This window comes from Typopeltis vanoorti, chromosome 18 (assembly GCF_054136105.1).
Source record: "Typopeltis vanoorti isolate ZY-2024b chromosome 18, IOZ_Tvanoo_1.0, whole genome shotgun sequence".
NCBI classification, from domain to species: domain Eukaryota; kingdom Metazoa; phylum Arthropoda; class Arachnida; order Uropygi; family Thelyphonidae; genus Typopeltis; species Typopeltis vanoorti.
In genome coordinates this window covers 77,614,113-77,632,430 of record NC_143566.1, presented here as the reverse complement: position 1 = coordinate 77,632,430, position 18,318 = coordinate 77,614,113, and the positions used below count along the sequence as shown (strand labels likewise).

At 34.2% G+C, this 18,318-nt stretch overlaps 1 protein-coding gene across 1 annotated transcript in view; it reads left to right on the top strand.

Annotated features, from left to right (window-relative positions):
- Window positions 1-14,848, top strand: part of Jarid2 (Jumonji, AT rich interactive domain 2) — a 557,336-nt gene extending 542,488 nt beyond the window's left edge. Inside the window, exon 22 of the transcript XR_016549859.1 lies at window positions 13,761-14,848. The gene's annotated coding sequence lies outside the window, so the exon portion shown is untranslated. The remainder of the gene's footprint in view (window positions 1-13,760) is intronic.
- The last annotated feature ends 3,470 nt before the right edge of the window (window positions 14,849-18,318 follow it).

Genomic DNA, 18,318 nt, shown 5'->3' with positions numbered 1-18,318 from the left:
CTTAAAGCCAGTATTTTAGTGATGGTTTGTTATATTCATAAATTTCTGAAAAACCTGTATAAAACTCTACTATGATTATTTTTATTGATATGATGTTGTATCATGTATAGATTTCTATGATGTGCATGTTCTCAAACAGTGAATCTGTAAACAGAAGTAAGCTTTTAAAGTAAGTTAGATATGAACAAAAGTAGCTGTTGTTAGCAAAAACTGTTGACAAAAAATGATATAGTTAAGGGACAGTAAATTTTCAGGAGAAAAGGAAGAGAGAAGAACTGCAGCCAGCAAGTAGAAGTTTAGTAAGAAGGAAAGTTGTGTGAGGAAGTACATTTGATGCTGGCTGGTAAGGACAAAAAACATATAGTTGGTTGTCTCTATCAGTTGTGGGGAGGGGGGGAGAAAATGTGAATGATATGTATCAATAAATTAGCTCAATAATTGCAGAGAAAATAATTATTATTGGGGTGGGGGAAGACCATGAGGAAATAGATTGTAGAAGAAAAGCAAATGGTATTTATGCAACTTGTAAGAGCTCTATGATAAGACAGCTCTAGTACTCTCAACCCAAAGGTTGACAGTACTGGATCTAGTGATAGCATCGGAGGATTTGTCCATTACCAAGGCAACCACTTTGCCTCTGTTTGGAGATGATTGTGCAGTCTCAACCTGTAAGGTTGCTAGATATGTGGAATTACAGAAATGGTGATTATAACAAACTTAAGAAGCAGCTCATTACCAGATCTTATATTTCTATCGTCTAAGGCACTTTCTACCGTATCAATCCACCTATATCTTGGTCTTCCTCTGGGTCGTTTTCCTGCCAACTTGGCAGAGAACGCTTGTTTTACTAATCTTTCCTCGCCCATTCTGTTTAAGTAACCATACCACCTGAGATTAGCTCTGCTAATGCATTCCTGGATGCTGACAATGTCAAGTAATATTCTCATTTTTAATATGATATTGCCATTGATGCCATCTGTTCACGCCTCTAATCTTTCTCAGGACTCTTATATCTGCGGTCTCTAGTCTTTGATCAAGTGTTTTACTTCTGACCCAGCTCTCAGGTCCATAAGTTAAAATTGGCTTGAACAGTGTCTTGTATAGAGCTAATTTAGTGTTCTAATTTCTCTCTTATTCCATGTGAATTTATTCAGTTGACTTCCTACCATACCAGCTTTGTTGATTCTGTTGTCTATTTCCATATTTAATTTACCACCTTCACTAAAAATAGTGCCTAAGTAGCTGAAATGTTTTACTTGTTCCACAGGTTCTCCATTCACAATACAGTTCACATTTTCAATGATTCTGCCTATTTTCATTGTCTTTGTCTTTCTGTTGCTGACCTTCATACCATATCTATTACAACAGCTATTCAATTTAGTCAGAGAATCTTGCAGACTTGTAGCGGATTTATTTAGAAGTATAACATCATCCACATAAAGCAAAGAGCTGACATTGACATCTCCAATTTTGATATCATGTTTAATACAACTTTCCTTCATAATGTGATCCATATAGATAATGAATAACAAACGGGATAATGTACATCCTTCTCTCACACCAGATTTAACATTAAACCATCTTCCTGTACTTCCTTCAATTCTAACTGCTGACTTACAACTCAAATAAAGACTAAGTATTGCGTGATATATAATGCCCCATTGACAACATATAACTGTAGTGTATTGAATAGCTTCTCTCTTGGCACCTTGTCATATGCCTTTTCCAAATCGACAAAACTTAAATACAGATCTTTGTTATATTCCCATGATTTCTCCACTATTTGTAGTAAAGTGAAGATCTGATCCTGACAGCCTCTATTTGATCTGAATCCAGCTTGTTCTTCACCAAGTTTTTCTTCCACAATTCTTCTCAACCGTTTCTCAAGTATACTTGCATATATCTTACCAGGAACACTCAGTAGGAAATACCTCTGTAATTCTCACATTCAATTTTATTTCCCTTTTTATATATATAGGTATATGAGAGCTCTACTCCAATCATTGGGAATTCATCCCTCTGTCCAAGCATTCTGAACTATGCAGTGCAGCCACTGTAAGACTTTTATACCACCATACTTCAGCATTTCTGGTCGAATATCATCTGCTCCTGTTGCCTTTCCACATTTCAAGCCTTTGATGGCTTTTTCTACTTCAAGTATGGATATGTATTCCTGACTGCATGCCTGGTAAGTGTTTTTTATCACTGTGCTGTCATCACTGCTTGTTTCATTTAGCAAATTTTCGAAGATTACTCCATACTTCAAGGATATCTTTTTCTCCCGTTTTCATTTCCCTTTATCATCTCTAACTCTTTTTACAGCACTCTTTCCTCCATTCCTAAGCTTCTTCAACAACTTCCAGAATATTTTTAACCTTCTTGATATTTATTTTCTATATTCTTGCCAAAGTGCTCCCATGACTTTTGTTTAGCTAGTTTTACACAGTGTTTAGCTTTCTTACATTTGTCTCTGTATTCTCTAAGAGCACAAGCTGACGTATTTGCCAGGAACTTTTGATATGCTTTCTTCTTTTCCTTCACTGCCTCTTTAGCTTGCTGTGTCCACCATGGAGCTCTGATTTTTCTATCCTTGCAGACAACTTCACCACATGCCTCTCTGGCTGAATCAATCAGGGTTTTCTTCAAGGCTTGCCACTGAATCTCCAAGGTTTTGGTTCCTGTTCTCAAACTCTTTCATTTTTCCTTCAATAATCTTTGTGTATTTTAGTCTACAGTTCACATCTGAGAGCTGCTAAACTTTTATTCGCTTTAAAACTTTCTTACATGTCATTCTTTTCAATATGAAATTCAATTTTATTCTGTTCATGCCTCTGTACACTCTGGTGTCCTGCACAAGGGAGAAAACATCACTATCAACAATAACATAGTCAATGAGACTTCTTATTCCTTGCCTCTTCTCTCTCCATGTGAATTTGTTCACATTTTTATGTATGAACTTCGTGTTAGTAATAACCAGTCCATGTCCTGAGCAGAAATCCAACAGGTATTTGCCATTATTATTATTAGCTTTGCTCTTTTCTCCAAATTTTCCCAAAACATTTTTGTATATCCAACAAGGACCAACTTTTCCTTTTTCATTGTATCAGTATTTTCTCTAGAGCCTCAAAAAATTCCTCCACTTCTACCTTAGTAGAACCTTCTGTGCGACCATAGGCACAAATACGTCTCATTGTCCAGTTCCCCATTCTCATATTTGCCCACATTACTCTTCTTGAGACCGACTGCCATTCAAGAAGATTAGCCTCTTATATTGTGTTGAATACTATTAGCCTCTTATATTGTGTTGAATACTATGGCTACTCCTTCTTTTCCTTGATTGTCATTGCCTGAATATAACTTTTTGTATTTATTGCTCAGAAAAATCTCACCAGTTTTTGTCTTTTTTGTTTCAGTCACCCCTATTATGTCGATCTGGTGCTTATCTAATTCCTCCGCTAGCTCCATTTCTTTGCCATTCAGGCTTCTTATGTTGATAGTACTGATCTTTAACTCTGGTGATGTTGAGTTGGGGTGTGTTTTCAGATTTCTTCCAGTAGCTGACTTTTCGCTGTTCGCCCTGGTTCCCTGGCGAAAACAACGCGGGCCTTGTTTAACCGGGTGACGCCCCAGCCGGCATGAAATATTATATATATATATAATATATATATATATTATATCTGTAAATTGAATTTTTATTCTTATGGCTGGTTTTGCTGGAGAATAAATGTTGCCACCACCATAAGAGACCAGATAACTTACTTTCATTTGAAAAAAAAAAAACCTTATAAAGGTTCTTCATATCTGCATAGAATTTGAACCCAAGTCAGACATCATCGATATCAAATAAAGTAGTGAAAAGAGCAACTCAATCAACAATACAAGTGGTTAGAAGGGTATCAAACATTACAAGGATGGCAAAATCAGATTGAGAGAAAGTTACCCAGGACCGAAGGCAATTCCAAAGAATTATTTTGCTGTGTGGCAATTAAATGAAAGAATGATGTATGGAAGTATAACATTAATCAATGCTGGTGATAGGGAGGGAGGTGACAGAAGCAAAAGAAATGGTTAAATTACTGAGTGATCACTTTATGCAACAGCCTATTATATAGTAGAGATGTAGATAAATTGGTGGTGCTTAACATATTACATTACAGAATCTCAATATGAATACAGCAATGGGATTGAATGGAATATTGGCCCATGTGTTACAAGAATGTATAAGAGAAACAGTAATGCCTATTACTAAGTTGTTTAAGTCTTGACTTCCAAGGGAAGTGAAAGACAGCAAAATACTTTTGTTACATAAAGAAAGCTCCAAGACAGAGGGTAGTAAATTATAGACTGATCAGTATCATCAGCTGTTACTGGCCAACTGGATATCATATCATACCTGCTCTCAAACAGGCTGCAGCTTGGGCATAGATGTTTGTGATTATTTTCAGGTGAGAGATGAAGAATTTCATTGTCCAGTATGCTTACTAGAGTCACTTAAAAAAATCTCAGGAATAGTAGTTAAGGCATTTATAAAAAACAAGTTACAGTATATACAAAAAGTTGATCAGAGACAAAATTCAGTGGTGGATGGACACTCTATGAGGATGGCACACCTTTGTGAAAAGTAGGTCTCTGTTCAGTAATTTACTCGCTTTCTGTCTGAAGTGACAGGATAAAGAAAATGGCAAGGTACTATATCAAAGAATAGTATATACAGAGTAGAATGAAAAAACTCTGTAGTTTTGCTATGGCTATTTAATTGGTTCGTGTGTGAATGATTTTTTTTTTTTTTTTTGGTGTGTGTGTGTGCAAGGGGGGGGGTATCTAGTTTCCTGATGATGTAAAACTGTAGGAGGCAGTAATTAATGAGATAAAGCAGATCTTGATGGATAGTCTGAATGATAGTTTGGGGCAAAGGATAATGATGCCAGTTTCATGTTTAAAATTATGCACTTTTGGGATGAAGAGATTACAAGTTGGATACTGCATTGATGGAATTGGACTATAGGAATCTGAGAAGGCTCTTGGGGTTAAATTAGCAGGGAATTGAAGTTCAGAGAATATATTGTATAAGTAGGCAGAATAGCTCAATGAATTATTTGAATTTTTTTTTTTTTATGTGAATCCCAGTCCTAAATACCCTTAGCCTCTAGTATGTTGGTATTTGTGCTGTGGACCAAAGATTAGATAATCTGGAAACCCTGCTTTAGAAATAATCAAACATGGAACTTTTTCAAGCCACTCGGCCTTCAATAAGCAAGTCTTACACAAAGGAAATAAAATCATCTACTACTTAGAGGCATTCACAAACATCTGTGTTCATTGAAGGATTCAAAGCCACAGTCTGTTGGAGAGCAGATATGCTAACCACTCAGCCAGCCAAGCTAGAATGGTAAACACACACAAGTGGAAATAAAAATGTTATTATCTCACTGTGCTTTGATCACCTGGGTTTCCTGAGGACAGATAGAATCCAGCAGTGAGTGATGACGAGATGGTGACAGATGTGGAATTCTCTGTGAAGATATATTGAAGGTGATTTGTGGTTACAGAATTTGGTTGATAAGCAGAATAAATGGGTATGATTAAAATACATAAGTTACTAAAGAATTTATATAATGAATATAAAAATTTAGTTTAATCCTTTATCCAAGTGTGAGCAAACAAAGTTTGTGCCTGAAAATATCTTCAATTCTCTAAATCCAGAGTAATTTAATAATAAGATGGCACACCTTTTGGTAACTCCTATAGGTAAGGATGACCTCTCCGATTGCTTCTGCCTTAGTATCTCCACTCTGGGCCTGGCTCCCACTGATGAGACCTCAAAAAAGTTCTAAATGAAAATGGAATTTTCATTTAGAAGTCTAAGAAGTACAAGTGCAATGGAAATGAGCATGATAACTATAGAAGAAAGAGACATGGAACATATTGAAATTTGGGATTAAAGCTGAAGGGAGCAAAACAGTGGGACAGATGAAAGGATAAATATGTATGCAAAACCCAAAGACCAGCAGAGCCAACTGAAACAAATCACTTTTAATCTGTTCTATTCTTTTAAAATAAACTAAAAGTAAATGTTGAAACAAAGGTAAACAAAGTTAAAGCCGGGCATAAGGGTGGATTGGAAAGATGGCATGATGGGGGATATAAACTAGGTTTTAGCAGAACAAACTATAAACAGGAAAAAGAAGAGACTTGAGAACATTAGCTCCCAAAAGGCTTACAAAGAAGCCACGTTATTTTTATTTTTGAAGAATTCTACTGCATTACAACCAGTGACTTTTTTTAAGTGAGGGTTATGAATTTTTTTTAGATATAGAAGGAGCTAAGTGTAAAGTAGATAAAAAAAAAGTACAAGATTTAAAGCCCACAGGGCAAAATTACAATGAAAGGAAGGTGAAGATAATTACAGAAATTGAGGAATAGAAGGACATGGAACATATAAAAAACATATAAGATAAGATGTGGAAACAAATCAGAATGAAGAAAAGGAAAAATACAATGGGAGAGGGTAGGGCAGTGTTGCCAATTTATCTCTTTTGGAGCTGGATCTAGCTCTTTTTTTCTTCCCTAGCTCCAAAATTTTTAATCTAGCATCTAGCTCCTTCAGAACTAGTTTCAGCTCTCTTTAGTTGTTTTCATAACTTACTGTCAATAATGGCGTTTATGAACAACTAAAGGCATATATTCCCTCTAATTTTAATTAGATGTGTATGCCATTCATTACAACTGGCAATGTCTCACACTTGTGCAGAATCTCTTCATAGAAAATTAGAATTTTTAGTTGCCGAAACATAAAATGGTTTTCACATTCTTCTTCAAGACAAGCAGCATACAAAGAGCTGTATCAAACTATCAACGAAAATGATGCTCCTCTGAAAATTGTAAGCAATTGTGCAACAAGGTGGCTCTCCATTGAACCTGCAGTAGACAGAATTCTCAGGTAGTGGTTGGAATTAAAAACTCACTTCGAAGTCGTGAGTGTGACTGAGAAATGTTACAAAGCTCAAATTTTGTGAGAGATGTACAAAGATGAAAGGAATCTGTTGTACCTTTTATTTTTGCATCCTGTTCTAGTTCAAGTTCAGCAAGTTAACAAAATTTTTGAATCTAACAGTGCAGATAAGATGAGATTATTTGAAGACCTTTCTCGTTTGATTCGTTCTGTTACTAATATGTTAGTGCTACCATCATCCACAGTCAACCCTCTAGAGTCAGAGATTGATGACTATTTGGATCCCAATCCAAACCTTGGTTACAGATTTGAAAGAAAAATTTCAGAGTTGATGATACAAAAGAAAATAACGCAAAATGATGAGTGAAATCTTAGAAGTAGAGCAAGACAGTTTCTTCTTGGTCTCTTCAAACAGCTTAAGCAAAGGTTGCCTGAAAACTTGAATATTTTAAGAATGATGTCTTCTTTTTCTGTTGACAATACCCTAAAACATATAAAAGAACCTGTTACTCCCATCTTAGAAATAATGCTGAAAACAGAAAAAGATGTTGCTGCTGGTGAATACCAGTACAATACTATCCACTTAAATAAATGGACAAATATTGAATACACTGAGCTATTCTGGGCTGAAGTACAGAGAATATAAAGATGCATCTGGAATGAATCCATTTAAAAAAATTGCTCAGTATACAATAAATTTATTAATTCTGCCAAATTCTAATATGGAAATTGAATGAATTTTTAGTTCCATGAATGTAGTTAAAACTAAATTAAGAAACAAGATGGAATTGCCAATACTGACAGCTATTTTGTCAATCAAGTATGGCCTCAGTTGTAACAACAAGTGCTGTACAGACTATCATTTACCAGCATCTACACCGAGTAATATTAGAACAATGGCCACATAATAAAGCTGAAAATCTAAGTGAAAACGTGGGTGAATTAAGGTGAAGACCACATGGAAGATGTATTTAGTCATTGATATGCAAGTATCACTTCAACTTGAATAAAGTAAGTAACTTAAAAGTATCAGCTACTACTTTTAAAATTTTAGCTTCACATTTTTATTTTTAACTTTTTTTTTTTTTTTTAAGATTTAGCTGTTTTTACTCATTTTCATTTGGCAACACCAGGGTAGGGGGAATTATAAACAGAGTTACAAATAATAGATATTATTATCCTAAGATCCCACTGGAGTCACAGACTCATCTAGGAGGTCTCTTTTGCCTTGAACACGTTCAAGTTTTCTAGAGATACCACAGTCGCAAGCAACGCATTCCAATCATTCACAACTCTCCAAAAAACCTGCTTCTCACACTCTTCTTATACAGCTTCCAGTAATGTCCTCTTGTTCTCCCACTATTTTATGAAAAACCTCTTCACCATTAATCCTATAATAACCCCTTACCAACTTGTACATCTCTATCATATCATCCCTCTTCCTCCTATCCACTAGACTCTGAAAATTGTATCATCTCAACTTTTATTCATAATCAGCATTCCAGAGATCAGAAACTATTTTGGTGAATTGCTTCTGGACCTTCTCCAAGATCTCTTCATCTTTTGAAAACCAGGTGACCAAACCTGTGCACAGTGGAACCAGAATCTCCTTACTTCTACAAGTCAGTGCACTCTGCATCATTCCCAGAATTCGTTGTGTTGTCCTCACAATTTTGGCAATGTGTCTTCTAAATTTTAGATCCTTATCCACCATCCCCCCAAGATTTCTTATTTCCTCTGCCTTCAACAATATATCACCCACTAACCGTAAATTCTACATCGGATCTTTCTTTCCCAAATTTTAAAACTTTACATTTTGCAACATTGAACACATACCCATTCACTTAGTCTGTTCAAGTCTTATTGTAAGGCCAGAACATCCACTCTACTCCTCATAGTTCATCCCAACTTTGCATCATCTGCAAACAACTGTATAATCCCCATTCAAATCTTCCCCAGTAATATCATTAGCATAGAGGTTAAACAGCAATGGCCCTAAAACAGACTGCTAAGACACACCACTAGTGACTTTCCTCTTCTGGGATGTTGCTCCCCCCATATACAACTTGTTGATACCTATCACACAGCCAATCTCCAATCCAATGCACTTGTCTAATATTATTATCTGAGACTTCCAGGGAGTCAAGAACTCACAGAGAGGCTATAAATCACCCAAACCAAATGCTATCATACCTTCTCTTAAATTCATTCACTCTAAATGTACCCACTACCCCTGAAGGCAAACCATTTCACTCACTCACTGCTCTGTGAGAGAAAAACCTAGCTCGTAACCGTTTCTTGACCATGAACAAACTCAACTTACATGGATGCCTCCTGTATTCTCTCCCCACCTTCCATATAACGAAAAATTTCATCAGATGATATCCTATAACGCTTATTCATAAGTTTATAGATCCCTATAATATCCCTCCCTCTTTTCCTGTTAACCAGAGTGTAATCCACATACCTGCAGTATGTCCTCATAATCTAGGTATAATCTTTGTAACTGTTCCTTACCCTTTCCACAGTTTCTTTATGTGGAAAGGACTCGTCGAGGGAGAGCAGGTGCTCTCCCTCGATGAGTCCTTGGACTTCCTGGAGTGTCAAATAATAATATGACACACAGATTGGCCTATAATATAATATAATTTGAAGTGTTGGAGAGGCTGTCTAGAATCAGGATCTAGTAGAATTGGGTTGACATTGCAAGTGACTTGGGTGAATTGAATTCTGTCACCTCCTTTATGAAGCAGTATATAGCCTTACCTTCCTTCCACTCTTTTGCTCTTTTGGAACTTGACCCAGTGCAAGACTCATATTAAACAAATATGTCAAGCCCAATGTCAACTCCCTGACACATTCCTTCAAAATATGCAGTGATATATCATTAAGTCCCACAGCCTTTTTAATTTTAATATCAAATTTGCTTAATTCCCCATTTATCCCTTCCTTGCTCACGGTCACTCTCCTCCTAATCATCATCCACTGCTCTCAAGCTCTCTATGATGTCACATTCACAAGGATGAAAGACCTTTATGAATATCCAGCCTTATCTTAACAAGCTTGCTCAGAAGTGAGTATAGCTTGAGTCACTCAAGTCATCTGTTGTACCACCACCCCCTCCCTCCATGTAGACTTACAATAAATTTCCTACCAATTCAGTTTTGCAAAAGTAACATATGGCAACTGATATCACTTCTTCAGTATTGTAGTGCTACATAATTCTTCCAACTATTTTCCATATTAAAAGTCAGCACTATTTTTGTTTTAGCTTTAAGTGAAATGGCATATGACAGCCTTGTATCTCAAATTTAAAGACGAATGCTCTTATATTTAAAAGATTACTTCCTTTTGTGAATTGATTTTTCTATGTTTTAAAATTTATGCTTGCTTGGTGGCCTCAGATTCATAGCCATGTTTGTGAACTCTACATTCTGTTTACTTTATTTAAAAAATCCCATAATTCCTTTATATGTCATTTATATCATGGAAAATTTGCATTGATAGTGCAGCCAAAAGATAATTGCCAGACAATAAGGCTGATTTTTTTTTTTTTTTCATTGCTCCTTTAAAGCATGTTTTTAAATGAAAGTTCTAAGACCTCTTATATACCCTCTCAACTAATTATGCTATTTTTTGCATAAATTGTAAAACTATATGCATTTAATGTCTTGCTAAGCTTTAAATATTTGCAAATTGTCTATACATTTATCCTCTACTGAAGAAACAAATGATTTGGCGTACCCACCACTCAAATGGTTTATGGATGAAATATTAGAAACTTCACATCCACATAATCATTTATGTGCAAACATGTCAAGGCCAGTAAGAGAGTTTAAGCTTTAAATTATATTATACATATTTGGTCATAAAATACTTAAAAAACGAGACTTTTTGTGGTTATGAGACCATAGGTTCATTAATTAATCCACAAAAAAGTCCACAAAAAGTCTCATTTTTTAAGAGTTTAAGCTTTATTTCATTATCTTTTGTATTGTAATAGTAATTTGCATACTTGATAATAACAGAGGAAGCACTAACTGCAAAAATAGCAGCATTAATATTTTAATACGTAAATATTGGAGATTTTTCATTTATTTTTCCTGAAGGAAAATCTTAAACATACATGTTCAGAAAATGTTTTAGATTTCTAAAAATGGAAAACACCTAAAATGCCAAAACTATGTTACTTGTATTAACCTTGCAGAGGTCGCAGCTGATCTGACAGATACATGCAAATTGTTTAATATATTCTTACACATATTCAGTGTATAGCTTGAAGGTTATGACTAGCTGTGCGTGCATATGTTATTACGAGTGATATTCCGCACTGTTTTTTGCTGTCAGTTTGGTTTAACACGTGTTATGTAAAGGTTTGTGATGTTTGACAGTAAATTGTATCTGAGAGATACCGCAAACTACGATGTCAGTATAGTATTGATTTAAGTTTTTTATTTATTTATTTACCATTGAAGATGGTTGGAAAAATATAGATTGGATAATCCATCAGATGTTGAAGAGATTCAGCGAATGTTACGAGTCAAATGCAAAGGTGATATTTAATAGTAAATTGTATCTGAGAGATACCACGAACTCCAATGTCAGTATAGTATTGGTTTAGTTGTTTTTTCTTTGTTCAATAATTTCTAGATTGCAACTGAAAATAAATAAACCATCATGTATGATATTTGTAGTGTTTTTTTTTTTTTTAAGTTTTATCGTATTTTACACATACTAGTAATGAATGTATCTCTCAGATGCACGCGACCTCTGCTGCAATATTTTCAACCCGACTCTCCACAGGGTTAATATATATGAAACATAGCATATGTTCTGTGTAAGGGAAGTTTTCTTTCCTGCAGGCTGCATTTTCAATCCAGCTTCATAATGTGGGGGGTGGGGTAGGAAGACTGAAGCACTATCATATATATTAGGAAGTTTTAAAAAAAAGACATTTGGTTACTTTTACAATCCAAAAGTGTGTACTTGATGCGCAAGTACACACTTTTGGATTAAGATGGAGATAATTGTTAGATAATCCAGGAATCCTGATATCTAAAAATCAAATGTGAAATTATTTCTAGTCACTTCAGACCTCAAATAAGCAAGTGGGAGTAGGATCTTACACTAGGAATGGAAAATCATCAAAACATTCATGATTCATGAACATCTGTACCATTGTTGGATCTAAACCTATGGCCTATAGGTTGAAGTTCAGAGATTATTATTACATGAGTATCTCCATGAAGTCAGCAAACTCATCACAAGAGATCCACACTAATTTTTATAAATGATGAATAGAGAACCAGAGGTCAGGAATGACCTCTATTTGTCACTTATTGAAAAAATTTCCTTTGTGTTGATCTTATAGAATCCCTTTAATAACTTATAAGTTTCTATCATGTCATCTCTTTACTGCCTGTCAACTAAACTTTGTAACGATATGCTTTCGACCTATCCTCAAAGGAGCATTCCACAGACTGTCACTAGCTTAGTGACTCATCTCCAAATCCTCTCCGCTGCCTCCTGATCCCCAAGAAATAAAAGATGACCAAATCTGTGCACAGTAGTTAAGATGAAGCCAAATCATAATAACCTTCAATCATCCAAATAATCCTTTGAGCTATTTTGCAATATGCCCTCTGAACTTCAACTCCCTGCCCACCATGATCCCCAAGTCTTTAGTCTCATTAATTTCCTGCAGTTCGATACCATAAATGTGATACCCAGTATGTAATCTTTTCAACCCAAAATGCATAACATTACATTTTGTAACATTAAATTAATCAATCATTCACCCACAATAACAGTTTATTTAAATCATCCTGCAGAATATCTATTGCCCTCCCCAATTTTGCATCATCAACAAACAACTGAATATCCTCTCCCCCTCCCTTCCTTATATATCATCATCAAAGAGCAGTGTCCCTAGAGTAGATCCCTGAGCTACTCCATTAGTCACCCTCATTCTCTTAGATTCCACTCCACTATATACTAGTGTCTGTCAGTCAGACTTTCTCCCACCTGCCACCACATCTATGCTAAGAGTTTCGTATCCTCATTTGATCAAACTTTTGTAATAGTTTTCTATGCAGTATTTTGTCGAATTTACAAAATCCAGTGGTATCATGGTGTAGCCATTTCCTCTATCTAATTCCACTGGCACTCTATTATAAAACATTAGTAAATCATTAAGGCAGGACCTACCTTTCACAAAGCCATGCTGCCCATCATAGAGTATTGTATTCCCATCCACCCACTGCTGGATTTTACCTTTAACCAACTCTTTCACTGCTTTATTCAGCCTGCTTAGAAGATATCTAAGCAGGCCAAATTTAGATACTAATTCTTTTTAAGTTTTCTAAAGTTGGAAATAATGTTTATTAATAAAATAAAATTGTATAACAGTAATATTATACAGTACTGAACAAAGGAACTATTTCGTTTAAATTGCTTAAATCCAGACTGACTTAACAAGCTGTTCCTTTCCTTACTCCTGTTACCACAGCAGTTACTTGACTTTAAAACAAAGAAAAACAAATGTTATCGCACTGTCAGAGCTTCCAGTTTATGAAAACATTAATAAACTAATAAAGAAACATGAAGTCCAGAGAGTAAGAATGTTGTTTTCCATTAATACCAGTTGCATAAAATGTGTTATGTCTAAATTTTTTATGTTTTATATTACTGCTGAGCTACCAGTCCCAAGACTGATGATGATGTCTAAATTATATCATTATATATTGTATGATTAATTTATGTTTTTCCTTGTTTTCTTTATTCTGTCACTTTTTTTTTTCACATTAAGATATCAAATAATGTACCTGTTAAAGAAACAACTTAGAAGAAAATTCATCCATGCGCTCATAAAACTTTCCATACATCAATAAAAATGCAATCATATGGTCAAGTTGACATGAATTTTATATAGCGTGTGTTGTATAAACTATACGGCAACACACCCAACATAAATGGGCACGTGATACCACTGGTTTATATATATATATATATAAACCGTTATACAAAAAAAATGAGTTTGAGAAAAAATCCTTAATTTCTTTCTCTCTCTCTCAGGATATTATTATTAGGTCCAACTATTGATTAAAATGAATAGTTGTTTTTAAAGCATACAAAAAAAGAAATGAAATATATATATAAAAATAGACCACATAATAGCTGAATTAAATCTTTGATTATGAAGTGTCATAATGCAAGTATTATTTGATAAACTTTAGTACTTTTATAAATTCTTCAAAAAATATAGTTCCATTGGATATTTTTTAAAGTTCTTGTTTGTGCAGCTAAAAGCATTAAATTCTATACTGCAATTGATAGTTGCTAAAATGAAAATAACCATATGAATTTAAAATCTGTAAAAAGTCTTTGACTCCATGAGGTCTTGTTTAATAATAATAATAATAATAATATACATTTAAAAAAAAAAAAATACATTTAGGAATTTTTAAAAGAACTATGCACATTATTGAACATCAGTATTGTGTTATTGTATTGATATAACTGATGCGCTAATGGTAACCGTGTAAGTTACTTTCTTTGATTTTGTCAGTTTTATTAATATTAATATAAAAGAACTGAACTGGATTAAAATAGGGTTGTATAGTCATAAGTAATTTTGTATACAACAAATGTTATGTGCTATACGTTTTACAGCATACATGGAAGTTGTGTTTTCCGAGTATCATATGTCTTCCAGTCTTTGCTAAATAAAGTGTCAAATTTTTTCATAGAGACTGCCATTATCTTTGTACTTTAATTCCTATTGTATATAATAAGCATGAAACTACAAATTTTTTTGTTTTTTTTTTGTATAATTTCTTAAGCTAGTTTAATCATTACAGCTACATGTAAATATATAAGCACATTGTGTGTTTTTTGTTTGGGGGGGGTGTAATCTTTTATTTCATATTTTACACAAATAGTTTTACTTCTAGATATATATATATATATATATATATATATATAATCTTTGTCAGGTGCTAATTTCTGACTAAGTTATTAACTCACATCTAGTACAGTTAAAAACCAATATCTGTGATCCAGCTTGATCCTTATGCCATATGTTTAAAATGTAAGAGCATTTTAAGCAAATTATATATAATATAGATAGATAGATGATATAGATCAGAATAGCTCTGACCTTTTAAAAGCTTTATTAGATATATGAGAAAGTTTTATAAGGCATGTTTTATAATAAACATTCCATTTCATTTGAGTTGTAATCAGTTGATGCTGATTTTGGTCAAAACATATCATTTGTAAAATGTGTAGAAGATTAAATGGTTATTTAATTGAAAGTACTTTGACAGGTAAATAAACAGGCTTTGACAGTTTGTGTAGTATTTAATGATTTACTTGCTGATGCATATTACTTAAAAGCTTGATTAGTATTATTATTTGCTAATTATACAATATCTACAAGTGCAAACTAAAAAAGGTAAGGTGATAAACTGATCTTTCTCACCCATAAAAACTATTCACTTAAAAATTTTATTTCCTTTCAGCAGTTAAACTCTCAACTTTAGAAGCATAAAATAAAACATTTCTGCTATACTTATGTGATGTAGGTTCTACAACCTCTCCTGTGAATTAATTTTAAAATAAAATTACTTCAGTTTTTTGTTAATGGTAATTTAAAAGAATATTTGTTTATTATAAATATTATTTCTGGAAAATTTTCCATGCTACTCCTCAAAAATTAATATTAATTTTTAAGGCTATTTTTCCTATTTTCCTTTAGGAGTACCCCTTGTATAATGTCATTGGCTTTTCACTCAACTTTTATACGTTATATGTTTATTGGTATGTGCCTGATGCTGCTCCAAAAGAAGAACATCCTACAAAGGTATGTCCAAAAATATAAGGAAGGAATAATTTTGGACATACCTTTGTTGAATGTTCTTCTTTTGGAGCAGCATCAGGGGTATAATGATAAACATTTACATATCACTGCTGAAGTATGGCAGACAGGAAATGTGGAGATAAAAAAATGTGAGAGCTAGAATTGTTGTATGAAACAAAGGTATGTGGATTAAAAGTCGAGTTTCCAAGGATGGGCTGTGAATTCTTTGGGAAGAAGACCCCCTAATCTTGATTCATCATACTCTATCCTTCTCTTTTCCCCTAAAAGTATTCTATCTTTCACCTTCTTCCCAAAGAATTCACAGCCCATCCTTGGAAACTATTTTTAATCCACATACCTTTGCTTCATCTGCAATTCTAGCTCCCACATTAACATCCTACAAAAGTATGTCCAAAATTATTCCTTTCTTATATTTTTACAATCTCTTCTACATCTACAGGGTGTTCGGGATAAATTTGACATATTTATAATTAATTATATTTTTCCGTAAGTTACATGTATTAACACACACTTCTCTTCATTTAAAAGTTTGGACCCTTCTTCATTCATATACAAGATGTCAGAAAGGATGGATAGCTGGAACCCACCTGAATCATGGAAGAGAATAACTTGTATCATGATGATTCGTGCCCGCCATCAAAATAAGGATATTACGACTGCTGCCCAATGCTCCCTGAATACAGTAAAAACAATCAGGCATGAACTAGAGACTTGCAATGGTGACTACGAGGATGTAGCAAGAAGAAAGATCCCTAGCAGACGATCTGATTGCGTTTGTACAGCAGAATTCCTCGCAAATCTGCAGGAACAGGTGTTGAAGAACCCTGGCATTGGAATTCGGGCTTTGTTCGTGGAGTTGCTAACTGTAGTCAAGCCCTGGATAACAAGGGTAGCCAATGGTAGGCCGTATGTATGGCAGCAGGATTCGGCCCCTTGCCACACCTCTGGGAAAAGTCAAAAATGGTTGTCTGAAAATTTCTACGACTTCACCAGTCCAAATGTTTGGCCTCCAAACTCCCCAGACCTTAACCCCATGGATTATTTTGTATGGGGCGCAGTTGAAAAAGACACCAATCGCACTTCCAGTAATACAAAAGCCCAGTTAATGGATAAAATTAAAACAGTTTTTGCGGCCCTTCCCAGGGAGACTGTAGCATCAGCTTGTTCGAGGTTCCGAAGCAGAATTGAAGCTGTGATCGATGCTAATGGTGGTTATTTTGAGTAAATCTTGTTGATAGTATTGTAATTAACTCTGCCTGTAATGTTTTTTTGTCAATTCATTAAATTTAATAGATACAAAGAAGATTTTCTTTTTCCTTACGAAACTGTCAAATTTATCCCGAACACCCTGTATTAAAAAAAAAATCAATAATGATTTAAAGAATTGTGTAAAAAGACAATGACATTATACAAGAGGTACTCCTAAAGAAAAATAGGCAAAATAACCATAAAAATTAATATTTGTTTGTCAATTTTTATACTGTCATAAAACTGTATACTTTGTATACGTAAAAATCTACTTTATGAGAGGGACTATTATTAATAAATTCTACATTTTGATAGTTAATGATCAGCATCGAATTGTGTCTTCAGATAGTATAGAGGTGATTCTCTATATTGTTGGTTGATGATATAAAGAATTAAGCACTTTTTTAATTATTATTTTACAAATTCAATCCCAAATTATATCAATTAGGTCACACTATAGTAAGTAGAGATTATTTATTGAAAATGGACAGTAGTATTTCGTTCTGGCTCTGAGCTAATGTGGCAGGGTTATAAGTTAAATCTTAATTTTTATGTATATTAAAATGTTTTTGTATTTCTATTTGAACAGCATGTTCCAAAAGTTTTTTCCTCCAGGTAAAATAGTAAATCTTAGTACTAACCAAATTTGCAACTTGAGTCTCAAATAAACTCAGAAACAAAGGATACAGTTTGTTGCCATGGTCAATATGTTGGTGAGACCTGGCTATCAGAATCAGACATACTAACTGGGATCAAGGGTACAGAATTTTTAGCAAGGATAGACAGGAGAGGAGGGTGCATGCTGCTAATGATATCAGATGACTTGAATCCTGTTAGAATTGAGACCTATGACTGCAATACTAGTAACAGTTTTTTTCATGTGGCAGCGAGTTTCAAGCCATCTATCTGGTGTGGGGTGGAATCTAACAAGATCAAATACATAGTGGGATGTTGTTACAGACCTGGTGGATTGGTTGCTAGTGATGAAGAAATGCATCACCAAATAAAGACGATGGACATGGAAAGAGTAATCATAATAGGCGACTTTAATTATCCAAACATTGATTGGGTAACAGTAAAATCTCATGAGAAGAATTGAATTTATTGAGCTGTTGTGAGACAACTTTCTCAAGGAGCATGTGATGTGACAGAAGGAACTTGAGGTCAAAGAATGTTATATTTAATTATAGTGTCAGAGGATGTTTCACTTAAAGATATAACTATTCTGCCTCAGTTG